Source organism: Pleurodeles waltl, chromosome 4_2 (genome assembly GCF_031143425.1).
Source record: "Pleurodeles waltl isolate 20211129_DDA chromosome 4_2, aPleWal1.hap1.20221129, whole genome shotgun sequence".
Taxonomy (NCBI): Eukaryota; Metazoa; Chordata; class Amphibia; order Caudata; family Salamandridae; genus Pleurodeles; species Pleurodeles waltl.
Window position 1 is genome coordinate 405,180,028 of NC_090443.1, and position 15,822 is coordinate 405,195,849.

General features: G+C 44.8%; 1 protein-coding gene and 1 long non-coding RNA gene across 3 annotated transcripts in view; one reads left to right on the plus strand and one right to left on the minus strand.

Annotated features, from left to right (window-relative positions):
• Positions 1 to 3,821, minus strand: part of TNN (tenascin N) — a 164,973-nt gene extending 161,152 nt beyond the window's left edge. The window contains exon 1 of one of the 2 annotated variants that reach the window (XM_069231574.1): positions 3,705 to 3,821. The gene's annotated coding sequence lies outside the window, so the exon portion shown is untranslated. The remainder of the gene's footprint in view (positions 1 to 3,704) is intronic. The other variant, XM_069231575.1, reaches the window with a different exon arrangement.
• The window catches only part of LOC138292799 (uncharacterized), a 169,041-nt gene that overhangs the window by 127,872 nt on the left and 25,347 nt on the right, over positions 1 to 15,822 (plus strand). The window lies entirely within an intron of this gene.

The following is a 15,822-nucleotide window of genomic DNA, read 5'->3' on the forward strand; positions in this document are numbered from 1 at the left end:
GCAGGACTGACTGACTGCATCTCTGCACCAATCCTGCGAGACAGTCAGCCCTTGAAGTAACAAGCTATGCTTTTGCTAAACCATCTAGTTCCACAGATGACAGCCTTCGTATCTCTGTGTCATTCTCCTGAGTTGTGGCGGCGACAGGGTCGCAATTGCTGTGCCAGTCTCCTGGGGGGACGATATTTTCCGTCCTCTGCCAATCAACCGGAGCCATCCAGTCATAGGTGTGATTGGCTCGGAGAGTTGGCACAGACGTATTTAGCCTGTCACTTCTAGGAGTGCACAGAGGATGGGTACCAGCGGCTTAGCCAGTGTGCCATAGACCCTAGTTCAAGTAAGGAAATGTCCCCTTGACCGCTGATTGAATGATAAAATATAGCAATAATCAGGGTTCAGTGGGCCTCCCGGCCTCTGTGCCGAGGTGCCACTGCACCTGCTGTACAGGAGGAAGCTAACCCGATTGGTACAGAGATGTGGAGCTTAGCTTCTCTAGCCTGGAATGGGCCATGGGGTTTATTACAGGAATAAAGAGAGTCACCTCAGGGGCTGACTGGCTCAGATGTATGGCACAGAGATATACACCCTGCCAAACCTTGAAGTGAATGACAAGCATTCGATTCCTATGCTTATCCGCCTGGAACTCCCAATACTACACCTAGTCAGTCATAACACGAAGTGACTGACTTTCTGTTCCTGTGGAAACACTTCTGCCCCAGCCAGTCACACTCATCCCAGGCTCTGCATCCTTATGCCAATCTACTGCTACAATCACCGCTTCTGGTGACGCACTTTATGTTCCTGTCCTTAATCCCCCCAAAAATCCAGCCTTACTGGTGACAGTCTTTATACCTGTGCAATTTGTCTAAGCCTGTAAGACACTGACATAACGTATTTCCTCCTCTTCTGCCAGACTCTCTGAACCATCAGCTCTTGAGGTGGCAGGATTTGTATCTCGGTCCCTATCATTTACGACAGCCTGCCCTAGAGGTAGCAGGCTTTGCATTACTCGGCCAGTCTCCTGATCCCACCCAGCACTAAAGGTTACAGGCATTGGAACTGGCCCCTATTTGCTACTGTAACTCAGGAGTATTGAGCCAATTACCTTAAGAAATCTGCCCCTAGAGGTGAAGGGCTCTGTATGTCTGGCAATGCCTGTGTCCTTCGTAGAGGTGGAAGGCCTTATGAAGCCTGGCCAGTCCCACGAGCCTCTCAGACCCTAGAAGTGGCAGGCTCGGCGTCTCTGTGCTAATGCTCAAAGACAGTCTGCCCGGGTGGTGAGAGGCTTTCTATTGCTCTGCCAGGGTCAATATGTACTTGTATCCCACTAATCTATCAACTAGGCCTGGGCAGAGTTTAACTCTGCTATGGTACGCAGAGTTCTGCGAGTCACAGAGTTTGCATAAGTTGCACTCCTTGCACTGGTTTTCGGCGCCAGGAGTTTCTCCCGTGCTATAAAATCTCCACGAACGGCATCATGCGGAGCGCCAGAGGGTGCTAACTTCTTTCTGCCACTCGAGTAGATTTTCTACTTGAGCGGAAGCTTCCTCATCTTGAGCGTCAGCTTCCTCAACATGAGCACTAGAGACCTGCTGCAACCGCCCACGTTCAGAAATCTTGCTTGCCAATTTAGCAATTTCTCGTGCTCGCCAACTTAACATTGGTGAGCTGCCCGAGGGAAAAAACTCTGCTCCATATCAATTTGGAGAGTTTTTCAGCACTGATCGCGGAGTAGGGAAAACTTTGCAAACTCTGCCAGTGGAGTGGAATTCTTCACCCACCTCTACTATCCACCCTAGCCCTGATTTAGTGCCAGTCTTATATGCTCTTTGGAACCTAGAAGTGACAGTCTCTGAACCCTTAGCTAATCCTTTTGGGAGAACCAGCCCTAAACATGGCTAGTTTTGTACCCTATACACAAGACATAAATAGGCCTCTGCCTATCCTGTGAGCCCGTCTGATCCTAGAGGTGGTAGGCGCTGTATTCCTCTTCCAGTCTCTTGTGCCCTTCAGACTTTAGAGTTGACAGGCCAATAAACTCTGTTAATCGAACAAGTGACAGGCTCTATACTCCTCATGCCATGAGTGTTCTCAGTTGTGGAAGTGATAAGCTCGATATCTTTCAACCAATCGCATGAGCGCTTCCAGTCATTCAGGTGACTCTGTATCTTATAGCCAATTCCATGAATGATTCCAATTCTGGAAGTAACAGGCTCTATATCTTCCAGCCTCTCCTATGAGCGGGTCCAGTCCTGGCGGTGACAGGCTCAGTAACTTTCAGCCAATCCCATGAGTGCTCCCAATCCTACAGGTGACAGGTGCCTATCACGTTTTTTTGGGTGCCAGCTTTTTTTAACGAAAGGTGGTTTCAAAAGAGATATCTCTTGCATATTTAAAAGCAGATGTTAGGAAAAAAAATCTGCACTAGTACTGATGTTGGTTGCGAGTCCTTGTGCGGATGTATCCTGCGGAGGAACGCCTCTTTGAATTGCTCGCGCAGATAAAATAACGAAATGTATGTTTTCATTTGAGGAAGAGATGGGATTTGCCAACTTTGCGCAACACTAATGTCGAGCAATGGTTCGGAAGCTCTCTGTTTTTCAGAAGCAGATTGCCCTTCTCCCAGCTGCCAGAATGCGCTGTTCCACCTTAGTCCCCCGTCCCCACCCTCCCCCGCCGATGTTTTGGTGGAACATTGCGAGCCGGTAAATTACCTCAACTCAGATTTTAACACGTCCCAGAAGGATTAAAGTAGCACTTCTATTAAGCTCGGTCATAGTGCAAACTATTATTCGTGCACCTTGAAACGACGTCCTTTTTTGGTGAATGTCGTAGGAACAGAGACTATTTATTTTCACCTGTGTAACCTACCCCACCGTTTTGATGGATGGATGGATGGGAGGATGGATGGATGCATGGATGCACCGTGCACTAAAAAGTTAACCACTTCTAGCCGCTTCATTTACAACCTTGTCAATCCCAAGAGATCACACGAGGGAAACTGGGGAGTATACACGGGGAGTGCGTTTAACTAGGTCTCTTGATAGTCACGTAGTGACGTGCAGCGCTATAGCTGTTTGCACCTCTGTACAAAAACTGAAGCACGGACAACACGCATGGGAGTGTATACAATAACTATTTTTTTCTAACTTTTGAACTATCTTGTGGCATCCTGCTAACTTTCCCACCCTTTCACGTCCTACCATTTGCGTATCTAGTGAAAAAACTCGGTCTCTAAATGTAAGCAAACGCTGGTATCAATGTGTTATCTGAAATTTACAATCTCAAAATCTCTAATTATTCCGTATATTGGCATTATTCTAGTGAATAATAATACGACCTGTCATTCACAGAGCGACGAACTTGCTCTGCCAGCAATCTCTATCACAAACTTTAAAACAACATAGCTGATTGGAAAATATTTTACATACGACCGACCACAGGAAGATTAACGGTAAATGCATATATTCTCCTCATAAAATACGTCTGGTGGCTAAATGTTGACTCTGGGACCCGGGTTCTGATCCCGGCTTGCCTACTTCAGCATACAGTGTGGTCCTCTGCAAATTCATCGTCATGTGCCTTAATTCCGTCATCTGTCAACCCCTACAGTGATTATAATCCGACTAAGCATTGCTATTAAGTCCCATGTATAAGCAGAATACATTTATATTTTTAGTAAAAAGTATGACCCTTGACCTTACCGCTCAGGTGGATGGCAGACTGGCTTCAGTGAGTTTTTCCCCACCTCTCAGTGCCAGCGCTTCTTGTCTGCACCGGAGATTCTTTATCCGGTATGCCCGGAGCCCTGTCTCTGGGGGTCTTAAATCTCCTCTGACCAGGGAGGAGAGCCAATGGGGGCACTGGGTGTGCCCTTGACTGTCACAGACCTCACCCCTTGGTGTCAAGCTACTCAGCCCCACCTTGGACGGAGACTCAATTCCCCTCCACCCACCCCTCCCATCTGTGCGCCAAAAAGCACAAAAATGCAGGAACGGTCTCTGTTTTAGGAAAAAAAAGAGAGAAACATTGATCTAAGTTTATTTTCCCCTACAGCGTTGTTTTAAAACACGAGTAGCAGATCCGAGCATATATCCAGGTATGTGTCATTTTGCGGTGAGCTGGTGGGGGTGTTGGGACGATTAAGAGGGGTTCCTCAGTGGTGGTATTAAGAGACAGAGAGGTGAACATTTACTAGGGATTTGAAGAAGAAAGGGAACATTTAAAAAAGCGAGGAGATAGAACGACCTCGGAGAACGCGTGGGCTTCTGAGGTGAGCTGAAAGGATAAGGTAGCGTAAAGATAAAGAAAAACGTGCTGAATAAAGTGTAAAGGAAAATAAAAGAAGGGAGAGCACGACAGCGAGAAAAGGGAGACAAGGAGTGAGAAGAAGAATGGGTGAAAACGGAAAGGAGGGGGAAAGAGCGAGAAAACGTGGAATGAATCCAAACTGATGACTAAGGTGGAAGATAGTTTTATGAAAGAAGAATCGGCACGGAATCTAGGGTCTGTGGAACGACTTGGCACAGTAGGACAGTGGGTTGAACGCCAGATGTGCGGGTCTGCGGCGCGACCATCCCAGTGCCGGCTCGAATCTCTGCATGGTCAACTCAGACGTCGATGCTTCCGAGGTCGATTAACTGAGCTAATTCAATATTGTTATTGTTATAAAGTAACACCTCCAACAAGACGCCCTCCACCAGGCAGCCATTAATGCATGATGTGAAGTATGGACATTGCCTGCTTCATTCCAGTGAAGAGAGAGAATGCAAAGAGGGGTACGATAGAGTGGAAGAACTGAGAGGGAGAAGTTGTCTGTGCACAGATTTGTGCCGTGAACACCGCTTGCAATCCATACGTGTCTTTTCCTAGCTTCTGCATCGTTCCTGGGGCGAATATCGTGTTGGGGTGACCTGCGTCGTCCTCTAAATGACACAGTGGAATGTTGTCTAATGTCCCTGGCAGTTGTACCTGGGCTGAGCTACCTGTAACATCTGCTCCTGGCAACCAACAAGCTGCCTGACTGTGCCTGTGCTTCCTACTTGCCAACATGTATCATTGCATTACAATAGGAACACATGTAATGATATATGTTGGCAAGTAGGAAGCACTCTCAGGCAGCTTGTTGGTTGCCAGGAGGCTTTCTTCTGTAGGCAGACACAGGTACAAGCATGTACAGCAGACCACACCAGGAGCAGATGTTACAGGTAGCTCAGCCCAGGTATACACATATTCATAAGGCTGGTGGAAATACCTTTGATGACATTGTGTAATCACCCTTGACAAGATAAAATGTCATATAAACACATCAGATAAGTCTACTAACTTGGTCAAATGTTCAAGACCAACAAACCACATGTCAAAACATCATCATTTCAGAAGTAAATACAATAATCAATAAAAACCATGTGTAAATGCACTCATTAATGTTAATAAAGCATATGTACTTTGATCAGTAATCACTATCAACTTTATAAAATCAATAAAGCATTTAACCTGTTTGGCTTGGGTCTCGGCCAATGAGTGACACCCCGCGCACCCTCCCCAGTTCAGGTGTTGGCCATTGGGGAGAGGTGCTACAAGGAATCCTCCGGTGTGAGCACCAGAGGATTCATTTTTTCTTTTTAAAGGGCGGGGTAGATATGGAATCGCTTCTGCATCAGGCCTTGCCCACTCTCCTGTCAACCTATGATCACAGTGTGCCCCTGAGTTGGTTCCAGGAGTAAGTAAGTGCTCGCTACCGCTCCGCTGGGGAAAAATGCCTGAAAAGCCCTCCCCCAGTTTCAGGGAGGCCTCATTGGAAAGGGGAGATTCTTCCCTTTCCAGTGAGACCTCCCTGAAACAAACTATTTCCTGACTGAGGATCGAGATTGAGCTGCGATCAACAGCCAGGAAACCCCACTGGGCTACCAGGGACCAGTGTTTGGGGGGTCAGCCCTCATGGTGAATAGACCGACCCCTCCTCCCCGAGGGCGATATATTTATTTTTAATATTGGTTTTTACCCTGGGAGGTGTTATTACGCCCACAGAGAAGGGTAAAAAAAACTTTAAAATGTGACGTTGGCAGGGGTTCGGCCCTCCTGATAAATGGACTGACCCCCTGTTGGGTTCTCATGTTTTGGGGGGAATGTGTTTTCCTTTGTGGGCGTTTGGGGTGCCCCACAGGGAAAACACACATTCCCCATAAAAAATAAATATGGGAGGGGGTCAGCTCTAGAGATATAGGTCAACCCTCTGGAGGGCTAATTAATTTGTTTTTTAATATAAATGTGTGTTTCCCTTGGTGGGGTGATTGAGCCCTCCTCTGGAATAACACACATATTTTTAAAAAGCTAGTCCATTTGTGTCACAAAATATAAAAGAAATGTAGGTTGGGGTCTGCCCTGGAGAAATGGGTGGACCCTCTCGAGGGCAATTTTTTTATTTTATAAATGTGTGCTTTCCCTGGTGGGGGTGATTGAGCGCCCACCTCGGGAAAACACACTTATATAAAAAACAGCCCATTTGGGGCAGTATTTTAGAACAGGAAGGTAGGAGATCTTATTAGAAAAATACATCTCAAAAGTTAAGACGTGGAAACATTTTTAAATGCAGTGGAAGGCTTTGCACAAAGGTTGACTTGTCATTTTCAGTTACTTATTTCTGTACCCGATTACTACACTGATGATAATTAGGTGAAATCTTTGCCCAGGCACTATTACCATATTTTCATATGATAAAAAAGTAATGTAATGCGATAAGAAAATGTGACTTGTAATGCAGCATAATTTGCCTCTTCTTGCTGCAGAATGTAATCAAACCTGTACTATAATTCGGTGCTGTCCATTCGCATGATTACAGTGACCCTGGTAATAGCACTGTGTGTTTTCACAAGGAGCACGTCTGTACACAAAGTTGCAGGGGCTACTATGTGAAAGTATTCTTTATGAGATCAAAGGTTGAATTGTGGCTTCTGGAAATTAGTTTTATGCTGACAAATGCCCAGCACCTCCCCCAACAATCAAGTTTTGCATACACCATGCCAAAAGTATGTTGTGACATTGAGTATGTGACAAGGTGAAGTATTACTGTGCCTTTTTTTTGTCTTTTCTTTAGGGCATGGAAGCTGGCCTAGCCACTCCTTTTCAAAGGTTATAACCTACATGTGACAATTTCCATACGGACGTACAAAGCTGGGACTGTGGCATGCAGTGGCGTTCATTGTTGCTGCAGAGGATTCCAGCAGGAACTTGTTTGTATGAAGCTCCAGAAATCTTAGAGCACTGCATTGTGTTCCAACAAACTGCTCACATTCAAGTTCTCTGATAGGTGTGAAGTGTACATGCTCACTACAATTCATGATAAGAGTACTTCCCCCATCGCAGTTCGTGGGTCAGATAGCCGAAGTTCACAAGCCCACCTGTATACTTGATTACAACAATTATTGGGTGGAGTGGATAAGAACGGCCAGGATTAAACATATTATGTACTCAATTATTTGAGGAAAACAAAGATTTCTTGCTAGTGAAGCTAGACGGGTGGAATAAGGAACATTCCAGCCCACTCCTGCTAATTAATGTCTATATCCATCCAGATGCCCGATCCAAAAAACATATATCTTCCAAATTGATAGACACAATTTTAACTGCCCATCAGGACTTTGGTCCCCTGGAGCTTCTAATAGCCGGGGACTTTAACCTGAAATTAATAAATCCCTTTGAAAGGGACGCACAAATCATCCTGCAAGACCAATTATGGGCAGTACCACAGCGGTCCCATTGGGGGTAACAGAGAGAGGAAAAACTGGCACACTAGCACTCTCCTCAGTAAAAGATCTTGAGGCTCTTGGGCTTAGACTTCTAAATGGAAGATATCCACAAGATACTCCGCCGGCAACTACCTGCTACGTCACTGAAATCCAAGCTACAATTGACTATACTGCAGCTTGCTTATTTCTGCTTACATTAATTACAAAGTTTTATATTGTAAAATCAGATATGAGTGACCATGGCCAGCAATGCCTGGAGATAGGAGGTGGCCTTCCCAATTTTAACCTTGTACTAACTACACCAAGGGATGTTACTACAACAAACTATAAAAAACTCAGATGGACTGAAAAGTCAAAGGAATCCATAGGTGAACGATCAATGGCGATAATTGACCATTGCTAGATGGACATAACCAGGGACTTAATAACCATCTGGTCGACTTTCCTAGATAGATTTGCGGCTGGTCTTCTTGTAGACAGAACACAAAAGAAGTATCAAAACCAGGGGCCAGGTGCGAAAACAAACAAGAATATACATTTTTCAGCACACATGATTAAGTTAAGAAAATAACTAAATAGAGTTTTAAGACTATATAACAAGAATCCAACAAACTGTTATATTAAGGCTGACCTAAAAAATCTAAATAATATCTATCGGAAACAAATTTGGGGATATAAACATCAAGAAAACTGTGATTTTTGGCAAAGGCTCTTTTCCCAAGTAAAAAATCAAATACACAAGGTTTTTGGAAAATGATAAATGACCTGAATAAAGCCCCGATGACTTTGACCAGCTCTAATATTTCGGAAGCCGTCTGGTTTGACTATTTAAGTCACCACTTTGGCGAACAAAAGAGAGCCAGCAAAAATATAGAAGAGGAAATAAAAAAGTCAAGCCTAGAGAGTAAAATTAAAGCCCCTCACCCCCAAAAAGGGAACCCAAAAAATAATATTTACAATGGCTGAAATTATGAACTCAATAAAAAACAGCAGAAGTGGGAGTGCTCCTGGTCCAGATGGGATCCCAAATGCCTTGTTTAAATTGAATCCTGCCTTTTGGGATGAAAAACTGGCCTTGACTTTCAAACATTGTATAGCGCTAGGAAGTATTCCAAAATCTTGCAGGGGGGCGATAATCCATCCAATATTCAAAGGAGGTAGTAAATCACAACCTGAGAGTTATCAATTGATTACCTTAACAGATGTAGAAGCTAAATACTATGCAGTGATTTTATTGGAGCATCTTCGCAGGGGGGCAACTGAAAATAATATCATTCCCCCTAATCAGACAGGTTTTGTAAAGGGCCTAGGTACGTCTGCAAATATTCTAACTCTAAACATGGTTATTGACAAATGTAAACAAAAAAATCAACCCTTGTATCTTTGTTTTGTTGATTTTAAATCAACCTTTGATTTGGTACAGCGATCTCTTCTATGGGAGAAATTAGCCTCCTGGGGAATACCGGAGAATCTGTTAAAAGCAATTCAGCAGCTATACACAGATACATGGATAAGAGTTAAGATAGGGGATGGATCCTTCCTTTCAAGGGAAATCAAGTCAAAACAAGGACTGAAACAGGGTCGCGTGCTGGCACCATATCTCTTTAATCTCTTCCTATCAGACCTGACTGCGGAATTAAATAAGGTAAATGCGCACTCCCCAAAACTCGGTGATATGACCATTTCAAACTTGCTATATGCAGGTGTAGTACTCCTGAGTCAAACCAAAGTAGGGCTATGGGGGCTCATTGTAAAGATATCTGAATATGCTGAGCAGAATGGAATGGAAATTAATCAGAAAAAACAAAGTAATGGTAACAGTAAAAAAACTTCTAAAGTAAAAAAATGGAACACGCAAAGGGGTGGTTTGGAACAAGTAAATCAGTATAGATACCTGGGTGTACTCTTTGATGAACGGGGCTCCTTTCTCCCCAGAAACAGGAGCTATACAGAAAAGGAAATGTTTTACTGTTTTCCGCACTTTAAAAAAACTGCTTACCGGCCCTAGCTACAGGTCCATGCTTCAAGTCATTGCAGCCAAACTAATTCCAACTTTAGGATACAGAAGTGAAGCCCTGGGTGGACAAGACACTATTATCCTAAATATAATCACTGGAAATTCTTTTAGGTCCTTATTCCAGCTACCGTGGTATACCTCCCAAGCACAAATTAGGCTGGAGTTTGGCTATTTAAATCAATGTATAGATAGAAAAGCCAGTTACATTAAAGCCTGGAAACATGTACAGCTAACAAAAGAAAATCAGCTCTGCCGAGCACTTTGGAAGGAGATTAGTTCAAACCCTAAAGCCAAATCTCGACAGTACTTAGATCAGGCACTAATAGACTTGAAAGTAGTGGAATTAAAGGATTCAAACCTTTCCTACTTTGCCTTCAAAAAAATCTTAAACGGAATAGTGAGGAAAAGATCAGTAAATGTGGATAAGAGCTTATTAGTCACCAGATCGCACTCCTGGATGAGTATAAACTCTTGAAATATCAGCCATATCTGGAGGAAGGGTGGACAAAGTCAGACAAGGACCTTTTCATCAAATATGGATTTGGCATCATTTTCGGTGAGGCCCATCTAGTCCCATGGGAATGCCGTGCAACAATCCCTCAGTGCAGGTTGTGTGGCTGTGGTCAAGAAGATATAATTCATTTGATCTGTATTTGTAATGACCTACGAAATGAACGCAAATCTCTATTGAAGGCAGCATTCAATCAAAGGACAATACGGTCTTGCAGGCAAGCAGTGATTGCCTGTTTCCAACCCTCTGACGTTGTTCTGAATGCTAAATTTATCAAGTTTTTATGCTTAATATCAACTTTTTTTTAATACAAGTTCATAATTAATATAAATATAATAAGTCTTCGTACAGAATTTACGGAATTCATTTTATTTTTTATTCCATATAGGGGGTCATTCCGACTCCTGCCGGCGGCGGTAACCGCACGCCCGGCGGGAGCCGCCGAATGACCGCACCGCGGTCAAATGACCGCAGCGGCCATTCTGGCTTTCCCGCTGGGCTGGCGGGCGACCGCCAGAAGGCCGCCCGCCGGCCCAGCGGGAAAGCGCCTTCAACGAGGAAGCCGGCTCCGAATGGAGCCGGCGGAGTTGAAGGCGTGCGACGGGTGCAGTGGCACCCGTCGCGATTTTCAGTGTCTGCTTGGCAGACACTAAAAATCTATGTGGGGCCCTGTTAGGGGGCCCCTGCAGTGCCCATGCCATTGGCATGGGCACTGCAGGGGCCCCCAGGGGCCCCACGACACCCGTTACCACCATCCTGTTCCTGGCGGTGAAAGCCGCCAGGAACAGGATGGCGGTAAGGGGGTCGGAATCCCCATGGCGGCGCTGCTTGCAGCGCCGCCGTGGAGGATTCCCTGGGGCAGCGGGAAACCGGCGGTACACCGCCGGTTTCCCGTTTCTGATCGGGGCTGTACCACCGCGGTCAGAATGCCCATGGAAGCACCGCCAGCCTGTTGGCGGTGCTTCCGCGGTCGTTGGCCCTGGCGGTCGGTGACCGCCAGGGTCAGAATGACCCCCATAGTATTTTAGAGTTAAACCCACAAGGGTACGGTTAATTTGTACTTACCTCGGAATAGGTGGTACTTATTAGAAACATTCTTAAATTATATTATCCTTATGTACATTAAGAATTTATAGTAGACACCCTGGACTGTATATATATATTGTTTGAAATAGAATGATGTGATGTTTTGGTTCTTATTAACTATGCATTAAAAAAAATACAATGCGAGCCATAAAATGTTCTCTTAGTATAAGAAACTATTTACCCACCTGATCTATATGGTAATACACAATGCATATTTTGTTTATCGTCAGACCACCAAAGGAAGACTCATGTCTTTCAGTTGACCATCATTAAAAGTCTTACTGCTACAGAAGCAGCAGCCTCCATCTCTTATGTTTTGGAGGACACGGTAATCCTGCAGGATCAATACTTTGCTGATCACATTCCTGAAATAGGTAAAATGACTTGCCCATGTTGTCATTGTAGAGTCTGCTGTAAGCAAGGAAAGAGGGAGGAGAGCTGTGTTTACTTTCCCCAGTGCCCATCTCAGCCAGTCCTATGTTTTTCTACTTGCTATATGTTATACCACACAAAAGTGAAGTATTGGGAAATTGACTGAGGTGGAGCTGTGGAAAAGTAAACTTTTCAATGGCTGAACATGGATACCTATCTTCCGTGAGCCACTATTTTACTAACCAAGCAGCTGTAGAATGTTTGTTCCTCTACTTGTCAGGAAGTGGCATATGTGGAATGTGTTCTTCATTCTGTGTCAAGTCACAGAGGAAGCATGGGCCCACGATCCACTGAGAACATCTGATAGACAGCAGAATAATGTACAACCGCTATCCAGCTGATGATCCAAATAAAAGGTGAGTTGGAAACAAATAATAAACCTAAAAAACAAGCTAAAATAACAACTATCAGACAGGTGCGTGTTCGTGCTGGTGGAAAAGGCAAACCATGAGGTCTCTAGCCTGGCACAGGAGTGTGTTGTTTAAACACAATCCTGCACACAAAAGTACCAATGCACATTCACTCTGTTGCTAGAATAAATGGCTCACAGATGGGAAAAACAGCAGGATAGGTCATGCCTGAGCGATGCCCACAGTTCCCCTTGGAAAAGTATAGCGACCCAGAATGAGCTGGTACAAACACCTTGTTACGTCACAAGGGAAAGGGCCACATCATAAAGATAATGCTCCCTCAGAGTTGCTAACACAAACTGAAGAGGGCTTAAGTCTCTCTATATACTAAAGCACACTAAGAAAAGTAAATCAACTAGTGATCACATCAACATACTTGCATACTGGGCAAATAGTACAATTTTGTGTTTATCTCATCACATATGTACGCTGAGCTTAGAACTACCGACTTATGTTTAAATCATCACACATGCACCCAGTATTTGACATGATTAGTCGTTCGGATAATCAGAGTTGGAAGTCCAAGAATCTTAAATCTCTTATTCATCTCAGTAGATTCTAAGACCACATCACAGTCATAGGCACAGTTTCTACACATGGGACGTCAAACCAGTTACTGTTCGGTCTGTGCAAGACGCGACAGACCCCTAAGTTAAAACACGTTTGTGCTTCCGTGGATAACAAGGGTGACTTATCTGAACCTCCGGTAGAAAGTTGCTGTGTATAGCAGTCTGTGCAGGAACAAAAATCACCTTTGAAAGTCAAAGAGATCCACAGAAGACTCCACCTCTCCAGGAAGCACAGTGCGAAACATCGAGCACTTCCTGGGTGGGGTTTAAGTATTCTGAGGCCTCTAAGATGGCCACAGAGATTTTAGGGGTTCTCGTGAGAGTCTCTGGTGCAGCCCAAACTGCCAAGGGCTGCCAAGAAGCTGAGTATCACAGCCCCAGGTGCTAAGGGCAGCTAATAAGCCGATCAGCTCAGCCCAGCCTCAAAGGGCTGCCAAAAGGCAGATTGGGTCAGCCCCACCACAAAGGGTCACCAATCCAAGCAAAAGGTGACACCAGTGAACAGCAGGTCCCCCTAAGGCCTTTTTATGGTGGCAACACTTCAGCATCAGATGAAGAGGTGTATGTAGTAAGGAACTGGAAACCAAGCAGACAGTTCTGCTCCATACATACATTAGGATCATTGCCGCCATGCACTATATCCCAAGTCTACTGTTGGTGAAAACATTGTTGCCAAACAGAAGAGCAGCATGGAAAGGGGTCAATGGGTGAGTGGGTAAGTATCCCTAATATCATAGCAGCTTGTGAAGTTGTGCACACAGGGATATTGTTCGTCGGAGAGGAATCCCTAAAACTACTTGAGGAACTCATGAACTTGCTGATGACACATTCTTCCGCCGATGGAACATGGTAGGTCTTCTGTTCGCTGATTGATCCAGCCCCCACACTGGATGGAACATAAGCCACTGTCGCATGGGCTCTCATTATTCTAAATGAGACTACTGGATTTCTAGGTAGCAGGATCTATAACGGTGTGGGGGACTGAGTCTGACCCACGTGTAAAGAACTCTGTCACCCTAAATCCGGTTTTTGCTCCGGCTAACTAGCAGTGCCTCATTTCTCCCATGTGGAAGGAATGATTTGTCAGCCGAGCGCATGACATCTTTGGAACTTCTCAGGGAAGTCGTGGTTACTCAGATCCAAACCAACTCTCTTATATCCAATATGATCTCATATACAAATGACAAAGACAGTATAAGTTTTATATAATGTTTTAATAAAACGACTGTATTTTAGATATTAAGGCATGAGCCGCAATAACCAGAACGATACAACACAGTAGGATTGTAATAGTTACCAGGAGAGTAAAACATAAAAACAAAGCTATCATATTGTCAAACAGTTTCTACTCTCCCTCTGCTTGTTCTATCTAGAGCACAGCATGTTAAGCTTCTAGCTTGCCTATTAGAATCACTGTGGAGACATCAGCCCTCATACCTGAGCAAAGACCTGTGATCTTGGGTCAGCATCTGCAACGAGGCAGTCAGCGTCAAGTTGTGGTTCCCTGGTTGGAATCTCCCTCTTGCGTGTATTGGGACAAGGAAGTGATTTTATAACTAACATGTCATTGTGATCACAAAATGTCCCTACGCAGGAATGCCAAGTCTAAACTCTTACCACGTCTATCGGCAATGTACCAGACTGTATCCTTGACTGAAGCACAGAGTAAATATGTTATGGAGAACTCCAGTGCTGAAGTAGGCAAAACAGTGTGATATGAATAAAAAAACAACACCGTAGAACTGGCTATTTGAAAAATAACAGTACGAAGCCTAATAAAAAGCATGTAGAGCAAAGTGCACAGAGGCTCCAAGCTGTCAGCAAAGGAATAAAATATATTCAGGGCAAAGTGCACAAAGGCCTAAAGCCTGAAGCTAAAGCGCAATGAATACGTAAAACTAACCACACTACACCACATTGTCACGTAGTGCCCTGTTTGAAAAAGTTGTAAAGTCTTGACTAGATTTTTAATTGCTTTTTAGGGAACTCATGAATACAACACTAAGACCACCCTGATTGCCCACCTAAATCAGAGTAAGTGTAATAAGTCATATACATTTCCTGTGGGACTCATTCACCAACACTTCTTCTTGCTTTGAAAGTGTGCAGACTTAATTACTCACAAACATGATTGCCGATCATGCAGCAGCATGACACAATGCAGAGGTGTGCTTTTCATGAGTAATCCATTTACCTCCTTGGGACTGTCTAAGGAACCAACCGGCCAGTTTTACATTGTTGGCTTTGTCTAGGAATACTCTTGTATGTGTAAGTGTGACCACTTTCTCTACACAAAACAAAGGTATGCTTCTCCTGAATAATTTGTTTACCCCACCAAAAGTGTCCAACTAACCGACTGACCGTGTATACATTGTCGACTTTGGGGGTCATTATGACCCTGGCGGTCGGTGGTAATGTGGCAGTGGTACCGCCAACAGGCTGGCGGTACATTATGACATTGGCGGGTTGGCTGAAGCCAACCTGCCAATATACCACTCTGACAGCCATGGGGGTAGCAGCCGCTGGGCTGGAGATAAGGATCTCCAGCCCAGCAGCCGCTATTGTACCGCCTCAGGCATTTTGACCCTACCTACCGCCATGGTTTTCATGGTGTTCGTAACACCACAAAAACCATGGCGGTAGGCCCTATCAGTGACAGGGAATTCCTTCCCTGTCACTGAGAGGATGCTCCCCCCCAACAACTCCCCTGATGCCCCCCACCCCGCCTCCATCCACGCTTCCCCTTCCAATCCCCCACACCTCTACACACACACACGCAGACACGCACCACGCATACACACACTCACTCACACAGGCATACACGCATACATACAGGCATGCATCCATTCATTCGTGCACACATCTGCACCACATTCACACAGACACGCATTCACATATCCATACTTACACGCATTCACACATATGCATACACGCTACATTCGCATTCACGCACACACTCACACACTCATGTACACACCCCCCCCACACACACAACACCCCCTCCTCTGTCGGAAATGCAACTTACCTGGATCCAAGGGGTCTTCCGGCA